General features: G+C 45.7%; 1 protein-coding gene and 1 long non-coding RNA gene across 3 annotated transcripts in view; both read left to right on the top strand.

The window, feature by feature from the left end:
• The window catches only part of NANS (N-acetylneuraminate synthase), a 173,061-nt gene that overhangs the window by 24,750 nt on the left and 130,603 nt on the right, over nt 1-17,708 (top strand). The gene's annotated exons all lie outside the window — the stretch shown is intronic.
• Nucleotides 7,168-9,822, top strand: LOC310752367. The gene is made up of 2 exons (XR_014542917.1): nt 7,168-7,258; nt 9,140-9,822. It is a non-coding gene; the product is annotated as an uncharacterized lncRNA (long non-coding RNA).

The following is a 17,708-nucleotide window of genomic DNA, read 5'->3' as shown; positions in this document are numbered from 1 at the left end:
CGCACAGTTACAACCAACAAAGCAGGAAAGGGAGTAAGCTATGGGGCAGCATAGCTTGCATCCTAATGAGCGGGAGCAGATAAGGCTGGGGACCTGCCAGATCCAGGCTCAGAGGCTATTTTTGACTTTAAAGTCATTTATGAAGCAACGAATGCAGGGGCATAAGAGCCCACTGCTGTTGCTAAGTGTTCAGGGGGCGGGCATATCTTTACCAGAGGGGGAATGCAAGGTGGTAGCCAAGGCAGGGAGGCAGCTCTGTCAGCACCATGCAGATGTACGGCTCACAGCATGGCCAGGAATTGTGGGAATTGTCATCCTGTACATGTGGAGGGCCACAGGTTCCAAATCTCTTCTCTAACACGACCTAAGGGAGCCATGCCCAGTGATTTCAGTGGGTAGAACTTGATTGGATACAACCCTTCAGAGAGGTCTCAGCATTAGATTATTGAAGGGGGGGTCATAGTTCAAGTAGTGGCATAGCATCAGTTGCTGTCACATGTTACATGAGCACACAGGGCAGGGGGTGCCTGACCAGCCATTGCCGCTGACACCACCAGAATGACCCGACTCCCACTAGGGCAGGCCTGTCTAACAGGTCAACCCTCCCTCAACAACTGTGGTCTGTTGTTGTTGTTTAGTTGTGTCCAACTCTTCGTGACCCCATGGACCAGAGCATGCCAGGCACTTCTGACTTCCACCGCCTCCCGCAGTTTGGTCAAACTCATGCTGGTAGCTTCGAGAACACTGTCCAACCATCTCATCCTCTGTCGTCCCCTTCTCCTTGTGCCCTCCATCTTTCCCAGCATCAGGGTCTTTTCCAGGGAGTCTTCTCTTCTCATGAGGTGGCCAAAGTATTGGAGCCTCAGCTTCAGGATCTGTCCTTCCAGTGAGCACTCTGGGCTGATTTTCTTAAGAATGGATTGGTTTGATCTTCTTGCAGTCCATGGGACTCTCCAGCACCATAATTCAAAAGCATCAATTCTTCGGCGATCAGCCTTCTTTATGGTCCAGCTCTCATTTCCATACATCACTACTGGGAAAACCATAGCTTTAAATATACGGACCTTTGTTGGCAAGGTGATGTCTCTGCTTTTAAAGATGCTGTCTAGGTTCCCCTAAAGAAAGCTCAACAACTTTGGTCAACCCTCCCCTAAAAAACGCTCAACAACTTTGGACTACTCTCCCCTAAAAGAAGCTCAACAAGTTTGAACAATCCTGCCCTTAAAAAAACTCAGCAGCTCCTGGAAATGACAATGGGGAGATCACAGCCCGTCTTTTTATACTGTGAGTAGATCGCAGTCTCTTGGGAGTTGGACATGCCTGCACTAGGGCAAAGTGGAGCCACCTGCCCAACTATGTAGGGGGCAGCCTGGCCAGCCATCTGTGGGATGTAAAACTGCAGTCAAGTACAACAGTCCTACAGTGGACATGTTAGGGGATGTTTTGTACCGCTCAGGAGAAGACTTCTGGTTTCCTCCTGAGCTGGGACAGACTTCCTCTACATGTGACTTGAAGAGGGTCTGATCTGTTGTACTAGCATGGAGGAGCACACAGCCTCCATGTTCTGATCAGTGTGTCTTCTCCATTTTGTATGTTGCTGTGTGTTTGGAGAAATGACTGCTTAGTCACAGTCACTTGGGACTAACTTCTTCATGGAATAGTTCTAGTTGTTATGTAACCTAAGCCTGCCTTCAGGGATATGTCTGTGAACCTGAATGAATTGGTGACTAAACTACTTTTATATTAACTTAATCAGATTCTTGTGTTTATTCTTTTTCAGAAGGATTAGACGGGATTTTACCAGGAAGGAACCTTTAATAGTAAGGCTCAGATGAGTCAGCAACAAGCTGATCACTGCGTAATTTAAAAAGGGGGATGTTTGGAACTCTGCTAGAATATGGAACTTGCTAGCGCAAGTTAGGAAGGATGTAATTAAATAATACATCCTCTCCTGCCTCCCTAATCATCCCCACATCATCGCGGCCCCCCTTGGTGGGCACAGAGGAGCACTGGGCCAGGCCACACAGGGAGCGCCTGTGGGGGGCACCTATTTCCCGTCCCCTCAGAAAATTTGTGCCTGGGACACAATTTTTGAAATTTACTGCATGCTGTACACTAAAAGAGAATTATATGAAAATGATGTATCAGTGGTATTTGACCCCTACTAAATTAGCAAAAATGTATAGGACAAGCACAAATATCTGCTGGAAATGTAAAGAAAAAGAAGGTACCTTTTATCATATGTGGTGGCCTTGTAAAGTAATAAAAGCTTTCTGGGAGATGACATATAATGAAATGAAAAAAATGCTTAAAATAATTTTTGTTAAGAAACCAGAAGTCTTTTTATTAGGAATTACAGGTACCGACATACCAAAGGAGCAGAAAAGACTTTTTATGTATGGAACAACAGCCACCTGGATGCTATTAGCTGATGGACTATGCAGAGATGGCAAAATTGACTGGAAACCTCAGAACCAAGTGGACAAAAACAAAAAAGAATGGAAAAAAAGTTATTTAGGAGACCACTGTAAGCAGATGGAAACAAAGGCAGGATCTTGATTTCACTTGTAGTGTATAAATTACAATGGATACAATGGATAATATGGTCTGATATAAAAAAAACTGGAGTATGGATGAATATACAGTAGCAGATGTTCAAAATGAGATCCCATGGAGGGGATGAGGGGAAGTCTTGAGATTCAGAGAATCTCTTTATATAAATATACGGCACTTTTTATTCTTTGTTTATTTGTATTTTGTATTTGTAAAAACCAATAAAAATGAGGATATTTTAAAAAATGTGCCTGGGGCCATGGCCACCCTGCACCCCCATGCTATGCCCCTGGTTTCAAGGCCTGAATTTCCTAGCCAGCAAAGTGGGGGCTCTGTTTGCTCAAAACCTCTGAAGGGTACCTGATGCTACAATGAATGGAAGTGAAAAGAATAAAACCTTTAGAGGACAGATCCACTTGGAAATCGCCTCTATAGACCAATGGTAGCTTAAAATTCCAGATGTTGTTTTTTTCAGAAGGGGAAACTTTAACGAACTGAGCTGAATTTAGTCAGCTGTAACAGCAGAGCCCTTGCTTCCTCCCCTGTTTGCCTGCCTTTCCCCTGTTATGCAAAAGTTCTATTTATGTGCAGCTTTCAAGGTCGATTTAAAGTCAGGCTTAGGAAGATATCACGCCATGCTGCTTTCCCCAAAAATCTTCTTTCTGCCTGGAAGCCTCCAGACAAAATGTCTGAAAAGAGGCTCGGCTGGCAGACTCGGCTAGCCTCGAGTCCTGGTCGAAAGCCGGAGCGCAACTCTACAAAGATTAGTTCCTAGGAGAACTCTCCGGGATGATTCAGCTCGCCTAGAGAGACAAAAGGATTAAGCTATTCGAGGTAACACATCGCTAAGGTAGATTGTAAAAACGGTCAGGAGTTTAATTCCTGTAGGCTGGTGGAGGACGCCAAGATAGGATTCCAACTGACAAAATAATGGCGTGCAGGAACCCAGGGACAGATCTGAGGAGAATGAAAAGAATGTCCTTCATTCATTCTGTAGTGTAGGTATCAAATAGCTTGGCCAGTGGTATTTTCCTGCAAATTCAGCTCATATTCACTGAGAGCCAGTGTGGTGTAGTGGTTAAGAGAGGTAGACTCGTAATCTGGTGAACCGGGTTCGCTTCCCCACTCCTCCACATGCAGCTGCTGGGTGACCTCGGACCAGTCACACTTCTCTGAAGTCTCTCAGCCCCACTCACCTCGCAGAGTGCTTGTTGTGGGGGGAGAAGGGAAAGGAGAATGTTAGCCGCTTTGAGACTCCTTCGGGTAGTGATAAAGTGGGATATCAAATCCAAACTCTCCTCTCTTCTTAACACACACCACACAAACCAAGGGTAGCCTCTGTGATACCTTCTAGTTTGCTAAGAGTGTTGAGAGTTGATAGGAGATCTTCATTCCCCCCACAGAACTACAATTCCCAAGGACAGCTGGGCAGCCTTCTTCCCCAGGACTGCTGGAAATTGTAGCTCTAGGAGGGAAATGAGGGCCTCCTAACAACTTTTGGCACCCTTTGCAAACTACAGTTCCCAGAATCCTTTGGGGAAGCCACGACTGTTTAAAGTGGCATCATAGTGCTTTTTTCTCTTTACATTTCCAGCAGGTATTTGCATTCTATGGAACAAGTACAAATACCTGCTGGAAATGTAAAGAAAAAGAAGGTACAGTGGTACCTCAGGTTAAGTACTTAATTCGTTCTGGGGGTCCGTTCTTAACCGGAAACTGTTCTTAACCTGAAGCGCCACTTTAGCTAACGGGGCCTCCTGCTGCTGCCACGCTGCCGGAGCACAATTTCTGTTCTCATCCTGAAGCAAGGTTCTTAACCCGAGGTAATATTTCTGGATTAATGGAGTCTGTAACCTGAAGCGTATGTAACCTGAAGCGTATGTAACCCGAGGTACCACTGTACCTTTTATCATATGTGGTGGACATGTAAGGTAATAAAAGCTTTCTGGGAGATTATATATAATGAATGGGGGGATGTTTAAAATAACCTTTGTTTAAAAAAACCAGAAACATTTTTATTAGGAATTATAGGTACCGGAATCACAAAGACGAAAAAATGCCGCCTTTGTTATAGCTGCAATCTGCGCCTCCATGGAGAGGGAGGTATCGAAGATTACACCCAAACTCTTAACGGACGGTGCTGGTACTAATTGCATCCCCGCAAGAGATGGGAGTTGCCCCCTCAATTCCATATCTTCCCTTCCCAGCCAGAGGACCTCTGTCTTCGAAGGATTTAACTTCAACCGGCTCCCACGTAACCATCCAGCCACAGCTTCCAGACATCTGGTCAGTGTGTCTGGGGCCGAGTCAGGATGGCCATCCATCAACAGATAGAGTTGGGTGTCATCGGCATACTGATGGCAACCCAGCCCAAAACTCCGGACAAGCTGGGCAAGGGGGCGCATAAAGATGCTAAAAAGTATCGGGGAGAGAATCGCACCCTGAGGCACTCCACACACCAAGGAGTGGTGCGATGACAATTCCCCCCCAAGCGCCACCCTCTGTCCCCGACCAGAGAGAAACGAGCGTAGCCATTGAAGGACTGTGCCCTGGATCCCCACGTCGGCAACCAAGAGGACAAAAACTTTTTAAAAGAATGGGGAAAATTTGTAACTTATCTAGGAGACCACTGCAAGCAGATGGAAACACTAGCAGGATTTGAAACCCACTTGTAATGTAACAAATACTGTGTACAATATGGATGGATATAGAATATGGAATAATATGCAGTTGTAAATGTTGACAATAGGACCCATGGAGGGGGTGGGTGGAATTCTCGAGATTCAGAGTAATCTCTGTATAAAGGTAAAGGGACCCCTGACCATTAGGTCCGGTCGTGACCGACTCTGGGGTTGCGGCGCTCATCTCGCTTTATTGGCCGAGGGAGCCGACGTACAGCTTCTGGGTCATGTGGCCAGCATGACTAAGCCACTTCTGGCTAACCAGAGCAGCGCACGGAAACGCTGTTTACCTTCCCGCCAGAGCGGTACCTATTTACTTACTTGCACTTTGACGTGCTTTTGAACTACTAGGTTGACAGGAGCAGGGACCGAGCAACGGGAGCTCACCCCGTCGCGGGGATTCGAACCGCTGACCTTCTGATTGGCAAGTCCTAGGCTCTGTGGTTTAACCCACAGAGCTACCCGTGTCCCACTAATCTCTGTATAGGGATATGTATTTGGAATGTTATAAATTCATATTTGTAAAACCAAATAAATATGATTTTCTAAAAGAAGATCTGCCTGCCTTCTGGGGTAACACTAGCAGCCCCACTCCAAGACCAGCCCTGTTCTGTGTTCCTTGGCACTCGCTACACCCCAGAACTGCCACTGCAGGGCAAAACTGCTCACCTTCCCATAATTCCTTTTCAGCCACACACACACACCCAGGAAAGGAAGAGATTTCAGCAGGAAGTTTGATAATAAAGGCTGTGGTGGTTTTAGGCAGCAATTTAAAGTGCATTACTGTGACAAGGGAGATTAAGTCATTACCCTGTTACTCTTTAAATATCTGTTTGTAAGGCTATTGTTTTATGGCTGGAAATAGATGTTTTATTTGTCACCCCTCTGTCCCAAATGGGTGTTTATCGCCTTTCCGCTTCCAACTGATCAAGACGGCAAATGTGAAAACCGCAAAATGCTCTTGTTGCTGTTGAACATATGAAAGGATGACACAGCTGACAAAGGACAGCTGAGCCACCGGGAGCAAGGAGAGGGATTTCTGTGTCATGGCTAGCAGGCTAGAGACAAGGCTGCCTCCCATTTCAAACAAGCGGAAGGCAGGCTGTCACCAGAAAGGCAGGCTGATGCAAAGCCAAGCCAGCACTGAGCAGGTGGACGTCTGCATGCTGACAAGCAGGGCAAGAGATCTGGGAGCCACTTAGTCCTCCTGGTTCAAGAAGCAAGACTTGGATTGAGAAATTAGCCCAAACACTGGGGCTTTATAAAATAAACCTCATTGCCTTACCCGCTCTGTGTAAATCATTAATGTTGCCAATGGAAGTTCTCTCCCGGATCCGGCTTCTCGTGTAGAAAACAAATTCTCATCACAAAACAATAAGATTTAAAGCTTTACTTGCACAAACTTGGTTTAAAGGTAAAGGTAAAGGGACCCCTGACCATTAGGTCCAGTCGTGGCTGACTTTGGGGTTGCGGCGCTCATCTCGCTTTATTGGCCGAGGGAGCCGGTGCACACCTTCCGGGTCATGTGGCCAGCATGACTAAGCCGCTTCTGGCGAACCAGAGCAGCGCACAGAAACGCCGTTTACCTTCCCGCCAGAGCGGTACCTATTTATCTACATGCACTTTGACATGCTTTCAAACTGCTAGGTGGGCAGGTGCAGGGACCAAGCAACGGGAGCTCACCCCATCGCAGGGATTCGAACCGCCGACCTTCTGATCGGCAAGTCCTAGACTCTGTGGTTTAACCCACAGCGCCACCCCCATACCTAAACTTGGTTAAACATTACAAAAACAATAAACGATGCCTCGTCTCAGCTACACCTTTCTATTCTTACATCTACTGATCCCAGTAAAAGGCTCAAGAACGTATCTTTGTCCAAAACCACTTTTTTCAGCTTAAAAATCAAAAGATCTCAGTCTCCCTCTTCTTCCAGCTTGCTGCGTGTTGGCGAACACCCAGTGAGATCTCTGCGTGCTTGCAAAACAAACTTGTGGCTCAGAGCGGTGTTGGCTACTTCATTAATGTAAGTAAACTCTCTGAAAGCCTGTGATTCAGTCGCAAAAACTTAGCTTACCCCACCTTTGCAATGGAAAAATACTAGCCTTTGTACATTTGTTCAAATACCCCATATCACTCACCTGTCCCAATTTGAGCGGCACATCACTGATTCACAGAAGCCACCTTCTTCTGTTTGAATTCTGGGATGTTCCACTTCCACTGCCTCACCTTCGCTGCATCCTCCGGGGAGGCCGGGACAGTCTTCGCCATGGCCAACCCCGCACAGCCAGAAGTGGGCGCAGCATATCTGGAAGTAGACACACCACTTCTGCCAGCGAAGAGGAATAGGCCTTGAGAAGGCTATGAGGAGACCTACTGATGAAACCAACCACTACCAAGGCAGCAGAGGACAGACAGACAGCGAAGGTTGTCAGGAGCTCGTCCTACACTCAAGTAGGACCCTGGCAAAGACACATGCCTGACTGGCATGTTCCCTCCCTCATGGTCGATTGTTTGGGAGCTTCAAAAACTTTCTTCTGCCCAAACATCACAGCGACTGATGCCAACGGACATCGGCACACTTAGGGATCCGCAGAGTCTTCGCAGCTTGCGTGACAGACCTCAGCAACTAAGCATTTTGGCTAATCTACTTTATTTACATATCAACACACACAGAGCACTGCAACATGGCTCCCTCTCTCTCTAGCATCAGACAGCAAAGAGAATAAAGAACAAAGGACAATAGTCCCACTTCAGGGAACACAGTAACACAAACATTCTTTCTCCGTCACTTCCCACTCTGTGGAGTCAAAACATATACCGTCATGTGATAGACAACAATCCCATGACTGCAGTCACGGAGCAGGAATTCTAACAAAGGTAAGGCAGGGGCAGCAGAGATGGAGCTAGCCTCTCCGGCACCCAGAGCGGCGCACATGCTGTGCACCTGGAGGCAGGACCCATAGGGGGTGGAGCCGCCCATAGGGGGTGTGGCGAGCCGCCCATGGCGGGCTGCTTCCTGGGTAGGGGGAGCCACGCCGCTTTGCCAGCAGCCTTCCTCCATTCCCTCTTCCTTTTGACAGCTCAGGAGAGGCTTCCCTCCCCAGGAAGCAGCCCAGGAGCGGGGGGCAACAGCATGGCTCCCCAACTCCCAAGCCTCCCCCGAGCTGTCAAAACGAAGGGGGAAGGGGGGAAGGCCTCCAGCAAGGCAGCGCAGCTCCACTCCTTCCCCCGACGGCTCGGGGTAGGCTTGGAAGTCGCAGGCGGGTGGCGCGCCGAATGTCACCCCCTCAGTGATGACACCCAGGGTGCACCGCTCCCACCACCCCCTTCCGCCGCCCCTGAGTGGCAGGCAAGGTTGGCTGTGGCTTGAAAATTGGGCAGGTGGGGGCAAGAAAGAGAACAGCTTTGAGTGGGTGGGAGAAAGAGCAAGGAATTTGGGCGGGTGGGGGTGTCTAGAAAGAGCCTGTGCTCCCTGATTGGCTGGGATGGGCTATGTGACTAATCCAGGAAGGGGAAAGGATGCAATTCTTGAGGGGTTGTGCTGGTGCAGAAGTTGCAGCCAATAAGAGAAACAACAGAGGAACAGCTGTAAAAGTGATTTAGTTTCACAATAAAGAATTTTGACAGATATTCAAATATATTTGGCCTGAAAAGCAAAACTAGAAAATGTTCAGTGCAGTCCTAAAATTTACTATTGCCTAGCAGAATACCGAGGGGTCGGTATTCATAAGAGGTACCACTTTCTAGCCAAGCATTGCAATACGTATTAATTTTTTCCATGGTAATTCAAGTTAATTCAGTGTGTTTCTTTCTCCCTCTAGTGGCTAAGTTGTGCAAAAGCCCCACAACCCTTGAGACTACCTAGGTTTTTAACTTGGAACAATGTTCTTTGATGCCGTTTCAGTTCCCTCTTCACCAAGCAGTGGGAAACTCAAGACAGGAGTATTTTTCTTCAGGGAAGAAAGCAGGATTTGCCTACAAACAGGGAAGGGAGGAATTTACAAGTAAATACAATCAGCAGGGATGGTGCGATTAATAATAATTGATCTTAACAAACAAAAAATTGCAGGGTGTGTGAAGAAATATTTATTTTGCCTTTCCTGAGTTTCCTACTAATCCATTTCATTGAGTGACCACAACTTCTGCTGCTATTAATGGGAGGAGAAGAAAAACCTTTCTTTGTCCACCTTGAATCCAACTGAAAGGCCAGTTGAATGGTTTTCCTGAGAGTTTGTGAGGGGGGTTTATCTGCACATGCCTGAAGACTGAAGAACGCATTCAGCTTCTCTGGTGCAAATACAGAGAAAGTTTTACTAAAGAAGTAAAAAGTGAGAAAGAGTTCAGGAAAAAGCAGGAAGCACAAGCACTCTCAATGCTTCATCCAAGCTATCAAGTAAACATCACCCAATCTGAATCAAGGTAAAGTGATATAGCCTGGAGTTGGGATGCCAGTAAATTGAAAACCTTGTAGCAGGGAATTCCACAGGTTAATGTCAATAAGCATTCTAAAATCTTTATCCCACTTGATATATGTCTTGGAACTGGATTGTAAGTATGTGCTGTTGTTTTAAACTTTTATATTTATAATGGTTTTTTTTAAAAAAAAGTTTTTCTATATGAAACTTTTTTGGAGGGTTGTGGGTTTTTTTACAATTTTTTATTGGTTTTTACCGTTTACATTTATATTCAAATCATAATCATACTGTAAAGGATTCACTGAATCCTTGCACTTCCCTCTGCCCCTCTACCGGTTCCGTCAGAATTCTTTTTTTTTCAACTGCATCTTATAAAATTCTCCATTTTCTTAAAAATCCCTGTTTTCCCATAGTTCTTGTTACAAGTGTTGTTACAGTCCATTTTTAGTTGCTTACAGTGTTCTCCCAGATAAATTATAATTTTTTTCCCTTTGCTTAGTAAAATTTCTATCTTCTTGATTCCTGATCTTCTTGGCATATGAAACTTTTTGAACTGCGACCAAGAGGAAAGTATTCTTATATGCAACAGCTGCTGCCAGAATACTTATAGCAAAAAAATTGGAAGCGGGAGAAAATCCCATCTGTTTGAGAGTGGCAAGTCAAATTTTGCGAATATATAGTTTCAGCTAGACTTACGGTGGCGATAAGAGGACAAACAGATCAAAAATGAATTGAAGAATGGGATTGTGTAAAGGAGTACAGTATATGAAAAAACATTGTTCTGGGACAAATATATCGATATGCCGTGAATAAAGTTTACAGGGTAGAAATATTGAGGAAATGGATGGAAATGGAATAAAAACAATGTAATATTAATAACACAACGAATAAAAGAAGATTAAGGGAAAGAGGTCATACATGGGTGGAGGGAAGTCTATGTTTTTATGTATTTTTTGGTGTGTTCTTTCTATTACATTTTATTTTTCCTTTTGTGTAATTTGTTATTTTTCTTTTTTTGCTTGTGATATTGTTTGGTTTTTGTTACTGCAATTCAATAAAGTATTTGTCAGGGAACTGCCATCAGCTCAGAGACGAGAGGTGGAAGGGCAGGTGGGTTACAGGGAGCCTCCAAAGATCGTGAGAAGCAGCACTTCCTCCGCGGAGGAAGAAGAAGAAGAGTTTGGATTTGATATGCCGCTTTATCACTACCCAAAGGAGTCTCAAAGCGGCTAACATTCTCCTTTCCCTTCCTCCCCCACAAGAAACACTCTGTGAGGTGAGTGGGGCTGAGAGACTTCAGAGAAGTGTGACTAGCCCAAGGTCACCCAGCAGCTGCATGTGGAGGAGCGGAGACGCGAACCCGGTTCCCCAGATTACGAGTCTATCGCTCTTAACTACTACACCACACTGGCAAGGGAAGCCCCATCTCTAGTGGGAAAGAGCTGCAGGGCTCGGAGGATGCAAGAGAGAGCCAAGATACCGTGCATGAGCAAAGCGGGGGGAGGCAGGTCCCCCTTTAGCCACACCCTCTCTACACAGTAGGTTTACGCACAGAGAGGGGAGGCATCAGATGGGGGTCAAGAGACTACTCTGCTGGGGAAAGCTTAAGGACCGCCCACTCTCAAATTCTGCTAGTGACTGAGCAAGACATGGAATTGAGACGTTCTGGACTGTAAATGTTTTTGCACCGATAATAAAGCCTTTGAAAAGACCAGTGGGGATCTTGCCTGTTCGCTCTCGAGCAACCACGCGGACAGGCATACCAGTATTCATAAAAAAACAAACTTTTTGAACTGTTTTTATATATGCAACTGTTTCGCATGTTGTTGTTTAGACGTTTAGTCGTGTCCGACTCTTCGTGACCCCATGGACCAGAGCACGCCAGGCATTCCTGTCTTCCACTGCCTCCCGCAGTTTGGTCAAACTCATGTTTGTAGCTTCGAGAACACTATCCCACCATCTCGTCCTCTGTCGTCCCCTTCTCCTTGTGCCCTCCATCTTTCCCAACATCAGGGTCTTTTCCATGGAGTCTTCTCTTCTCATGAGGTGGCCAAAGTATTGGAGCCTCAGCTTCAGGATCTGTCCTTCCAGTGAGCACTCAGGGCTGATTTCCTTAAGAATGGATAGGTTGGATCTTCTTGCAGTCCATGGGACTCTCAAGAGTCTCCTCCAGCACCATCATTCAAAAGCATCAATTCTTCAGCGATCAGCCTTCTTTATGGTCCAGCTTTCACATCCATACATCACTACTGGGAAAACCATAGCTTTTACTATACGGACCTTTGTTGGCAAGGTGATGTCTGTTTTGCATATACCATTGTAAATTGCACTGGGGTGCCCCATCAGCACCCCCTGGTGTGAACAGAAATAGAAAGGAATCTGACACTGTGCTGATGGGGGCAGCGAAAGGAGAAAGAGCTGTGAAATGCACCAGGACAGAAAATATGAACACCTCCTTTGTGTGTGACTACAGATCAGGGGCGATGCAATGTTCGATTTGGCCTCGTCTTCCCAAGCAGGATTCTGCCTGGCATACTTTACTCTACGTTCTCGTTTTCTTTTTATTTGAACTTTGGGACAGACAACATGTGTGGTGCAGGGGAAAGCGGGTTGCAACCCTTTAAAGGTTTACTTCTTTCTGAGACTACAATTAGACCTGCAAATCTAGCCCAGTCTACTCAGAGTGTCAGGAAAGAAGAGCTACCGCCAAGTTCTAATGGAGTGGAGTTCATTGTTACCGCTGCTGTTTTATATATAAAAGCACAATGGAGTGTGATGGTTGTCATAGCAAATTTCCATCATGCCAGGCACTTGCAAATCCTTGAGAAAATGGGTTGGAGGGAAAACTAAATAGTCTGAAAGGACGGGGGGGGGGAGAAGCCATTTAAATAGCTTTCTCGAGTGGCATACATACCTCAGGTTTGGGTGGAACAAATTCATCACAGCAGCTTAAATAGCTACCTAGACCATCAATTGCCATCTCCAAACAAGAAAAGGCCCTCATTGTGATCCAGCCAGCAGATTTCCATCTCAGCAGAGCTGCTGCAAAAAAGAAACACACCAATATATATATATATATATATATATATATATATATATATATATGCCTTCATTGCATAGCCTATATCAGAATAATAACATTGGTAAACATTAGACACTTTCAGAAAACAGAAGGATAACAAAGTGTGTTCTATAGCAAAATGCTGGAATTTATTTGACCTGGGACAGAGAGACTAAAGAAAGTGGTCATTATCTCTCAAGAGCATATAGAAGCCAGGATTCAAGAGCTCACACGGGAGGGGTGTGGAAACTGTAGTCTTCTAGATGTTGTTCAGCTCTGACTCCCATCAACTCCCTCCAACTCCTAGGCACCATTGCTACTAGTCAGGTATATAAAATAAATTTTGATGATATGCAAAGTAGCAGAGTAGCTTACAGCTAGGAAGCTAAATAACTCCTCTGGGTGATTGATAGCTTCTTTGTAAAGACTATACATTGTCCAGACTCTTTATATTCAAAATACCTTTACAGTGGGATGCGGGTGGCGCTGTGGGTTAAACCACAGAGCCTAGGACTTGCCGATCAGAAGGTCGGCGGTTTGAATCCCCACAATAGGGTGAGCTCCCGTTGCTCGGTCCCTGCTCCTGCCAACCTAGCAGTTCGAAAGCACACCAAAGTGCAAGTAGATAAATAGGTACCGCTCCAGTGGGAAGGTAAAGGGCGTTTCCATGTGCTGCTCTGGTTCGCCAGAAGCGGCTTAGTCATGCTGGCCACATGACCCGGAAGCTGTACGCCGGCTCCCTCGGCCAATAAAGCGAGATGCGTGCTGCAACCCCAGAGTTGGGCATGACTGGTCAGGGGTCCCTTTACCTTTACCTTTACAGTGGTACCTTGGGTTAAGAACTTAATTCGTTCTGGAGGTCTGTTCTTAACCTGAAATTGTTCTTAACCTGAGGTACCACTTTAGCTAATGGGGCCTCCTGCTGCCACCGCACGATTTCTGTTCTCATCCTGAAGCAAAGTTCTTAACCCGAGGTACTATTTCTGGGTTAGCGGAGTCTGTAACCTGAAGCGTCTGTAACCCGAGATACCACTGTATAGAAAAAGTGCAGAGCGGTGCTGAGTGAAAAATGAATCTACTTGAGAACCGTAGCTCCCCCACCACTGAAAAAACAACAGCAAATCAAGTTTCCAGGCTTCAGCGTGAAGGTACGGTATTCTTGAGAGCGTGTGTGCGCACCTTGTCTGGTGAGCTCTCAGAAGCCAAATGCTGCAGAAGATGGATGGTGGCTAAGGGAGTTTTGTCCCATCCACTTCCTGATCAGCAGAGGCAGAATATGCAGACTAAGAGCCTCATTTGTTTAACTTGAATATCTTATACACACCACTGAATTCTGCTTCTGCGGGGCTGAATCTGGGTTACTTTGCCAGATAATGTTGGGTTTTATTTTATTGAGGAGGAGAGAATGGTCAAAGGCCTGGAAACGATGCCTTATGAGGAACGGCTAAGGGAGCTGGGCATGTTTAGCCTGGAGAAGAGGAGGTTAAGGGGTGATATGATAGCCATGTTCAAATATATAAAAGGATGTCACATAGAGGAGGGAGAAAGGTTGTTTTCTGCTGCTCCAGAGAAGCGGACACAGAGCAATGGATCCAAACTACAAGAAAGAAGATTCCACCTAAACATTAGGAAGAACTTCCTGACAGTAAGAGCTGTTCGACAGTGGAATTTGCTGCCAAGGAGTGTGGTGGAGTCTCCTTCTTTGGAGGTCTTTAAGCAGAGGCTTGACAACCATATGTCAGGAGTGCTCTGATGGTGTTTCCTGCTTGGCGGGGGGTTGGACTCGATGGCCCTTGTGGTCTCTTCCAACTCTATGATTCCATGAGAGTGTCACGAGCCCTGTGGCGACGTCTTGGCAGGGCTGGTCCAAGCAGGCGGGGTTGGGGGAGGAATGGGAAGAAAGTATAGAGCCTGTTGCTAAGGAGGGCCCAAGCAGTTGACAGTGTTGATCATTGGGGAGAGGCAGAGTGTTTAGGAGAGGAATGAATGACTTCCACTAATCCCTGTGTGAGTGCAATGGATTATCAGGAGTCCTCACATAAACTGACTATATTACAGTCACCAGAAGAATACAAATATTCTCTTTAACCATAAAAATCTTCACATTTTATCCCTTACAAATAATACTATTTTAAAATACACTATCTTCTGCTTCTAACCCTGCAGCCTAAATCCACTTCCAAAGCCATTCTAAGATTTCAATATTAACATATTTTTTCAAATATCCCTTAAACTTCTTCCAGTCTTCTTCCACCGTCTCTTCTCTCTGGTCTCGGAGTCTCCCAGTCAGTTTGGCAAGTTCCATATCGTCCATCATCTTCATCTGCCATTCTTCTATAGTTGGTAAAAGTATGGTTAAAGTAAGTGTGATTTTAAAAAATGGTTAGAAATTATGATATATGTAAACTGCTAAAGATGAGGTAAAATGAAAATCAGATAGGGGGAACTTGGGGAAGCCCACCGAACAATGTTTAGAAAAAATAAAGTTAAGACAAGAATCTGTTTGTATTGTTTGTTTTCCTGTTTGTGTTGTTTACAGCAGTACCTTGGGATGTGAACGGGATCCGTTCCAAAGCCCCGTTCGCATCCCGAAGCGAAAGTAACCCGTGTCTGCGCATGCGTGTGTCACATTTCAGCACTTCTGCGCATGCGTGTGACGTCATTTTGATGGTCTGTGCATGCGCGCGCGGCGAAACCCGGAAGTAACGCGCTCCGTTACTTCCGGGTCGCCGCAGAGCGCAACCCGAATTTGCCTAACCCGAAGCGTATTCATCCCGATGTATGACTGTATTTGTGTTGTAAAATGAATAAAAAAAATTGGAAAAAAGAAGAAGAATACAAATATTCTCAGATGCTACAAAAAAAAGAGACTTGGATGAGAGTGAAACCCCAGCTGATGATACCTGCCTTGATTCTATATGTGTGTGTGTGTGTGTGTGTGTGTGTGTGATTGCCTGTCGAAGCAGAATTCAAAAAGACCCTGACAACAGTGGTCCCTGGAGGACAAAAGTTGTCTGTGGCCACAAAGCTGCCCCCATGACTTGAGGCACATCTTTAATAATGACACGCCGTCTGCCCTGTCACGGCTCCCATGATAAAGGTGCTGTCTGTCTGATGCTATCAGTAATGAAGATGACATAAGGGACCAAAAGAGGTTCAATACGTGGGGCTGGCTGGCGACGCCTTGGGGCCTCTCATTTCTAATTCATCTTGTACGTGTTGGTCTCTATTACTAGAGGGGATTGAGGGGAGAACACAAGATGTCATTTCTTGAAGGAGACAAATTTGTAAGAGAGGGTGCTCGTCAATGCAAGGAGCACACAGAGTAAAGAGAATGGATGTCTTCTGGCTGAAGGTGTCAGGCTACAAGTACATGGGGAAATAAACTACAGTGAACATTGGCAGAACAGCGCAACCTAAATGGAAGCAAGAGACAATCCCAAGGAACACAAAATTGAGCTGCCAATGAGAGTTCCCAGCATGCTCTGTTTCTGTGTCATAATCTTAAACGCTCAGTATTCCACCATACGCTAATAATGTTCAGAAGATTTCATCAAGCAAATGGAAGTGTGTGGCCATGCAGATAGGATCTGGCTCTGCCCTCAATGGCATCAGCAGCCAAGCCAACTTCTTCCACAAAGGCTCCTCTCCTAACTAGATGGGAATGGCTCCTTCACCATCTGCCCAAACAGACAAGCAGAAAATTTTAAATTTGGCCCTCACATGGACTGCAAGAAGATCAAACCTATCCATTCTGAAGGAAACCAGTCTTGAGTGCTCACTGGAAGGATAGATCGTGAAGCTGAGACTCCAAGACTTTGGCCACCTCCTGAGAAGAGAAGACTCCCTGGAAAAGACCCTGGTGTTGGGAAAGATGGAGGGCACAAGGAGAAGGGGACGACAGAGGACGAGATGGTTGGACAGTGTTCTCGAAGCTACCAGCATGAGTTTGACCAAACTGCGGGAGGCAGTGGAAGACAGAAGTGCCTGGCGTGCTCTGGTCCAGGGGGTCACGAAGAGTCGGACACGACTAAACAACAACAAACTGAAACACTTCTATGATGAGTCTAGATCTAGCCAAAGTTTGATGCTGCACACCAGGGGTGGCAGGGCAAGTCCCCAGCACCAGATCCTGGAAATGGCTTGCTAGGGAAGGGAAAAGCACAAAGCAGCAACGCAGAGCCTAGAGCCTAGGACCAGGCCCCAAAAGTGATGGGTCTATGCTTTGGCTAGACCCCCAGTGAACAGAGATGAGGTGTCTCTTTTCAAAAGTTAACTCAGGGCTCGGTCAGGGCTCTTTTCCTCCCTAACATGTGACATAGCTCTAATTAAAGAGAGTAAATTACTCTTAGGGATGATTGCCACCCCAGCCTACGCTGCGGAAGGTTCTTCATTGCTTTATAAATAACGAAGTGTGCTTTTGTCGCAAATAGCATAGTACAAAATTCATGCTTTATTAACTCATTTGCTATAACTGTTGCGCAGAAAACCCAAATTAGGAGCTCGGCGGAGGCTGCAGTGTATGTGCACGCATTTAAATCTCTTTTAGAGCAGCAATGGCATTAGGTATATATAAATTGGCCAAGCCAAAATTCTTTTATATATATATATAACATTTTATTAGTTTTCCAAAAATAATAAAAATAGAACAACAATACAAAAACAAAACATAACAAATTGACTTCCCTCTTGTCCTTTCTTTGGTTCTATTATTTATCAACATACCGCATGTCAATTATTAAATTTAGAACCTATCTAAATTACACTGGTACCTCGGGTTAAGAACTTAATTCTTTCTGGAGGTCCGTTCTTAACCTGAAACTGTTCTTAACCTGAGGTACCACTTTAGCTAATGGGGCCTCCTGCCGCCGTTCCCTGATTTCTGCTCTCATCCTGAAGCAAAGTTCTTAACCCGAGGTACTATTCCTGGGTTAGCGGAGTCTGTAACCTGAAGAGTCTGTAACCTGAAGCATCTGTAACCCGAGGTACCACTGTAC

This window comes from Podarcis filfolensis (genome assembly GCF_964270895.1).
Source record: "Podarcis filfolensis genome assembly, chromosome: 17".
NCBI classification, from domain to species: Eukaryota; Metazoa; Chordata; class Lepidosauria; order Squamata; family Lacertidae; genus Podarcis; species Podarcis filfolensis.
Note: the sequence above shows the minus strand (reverse complement) of the source record. Positions and strands in the feature narration are given on the sequence as shown.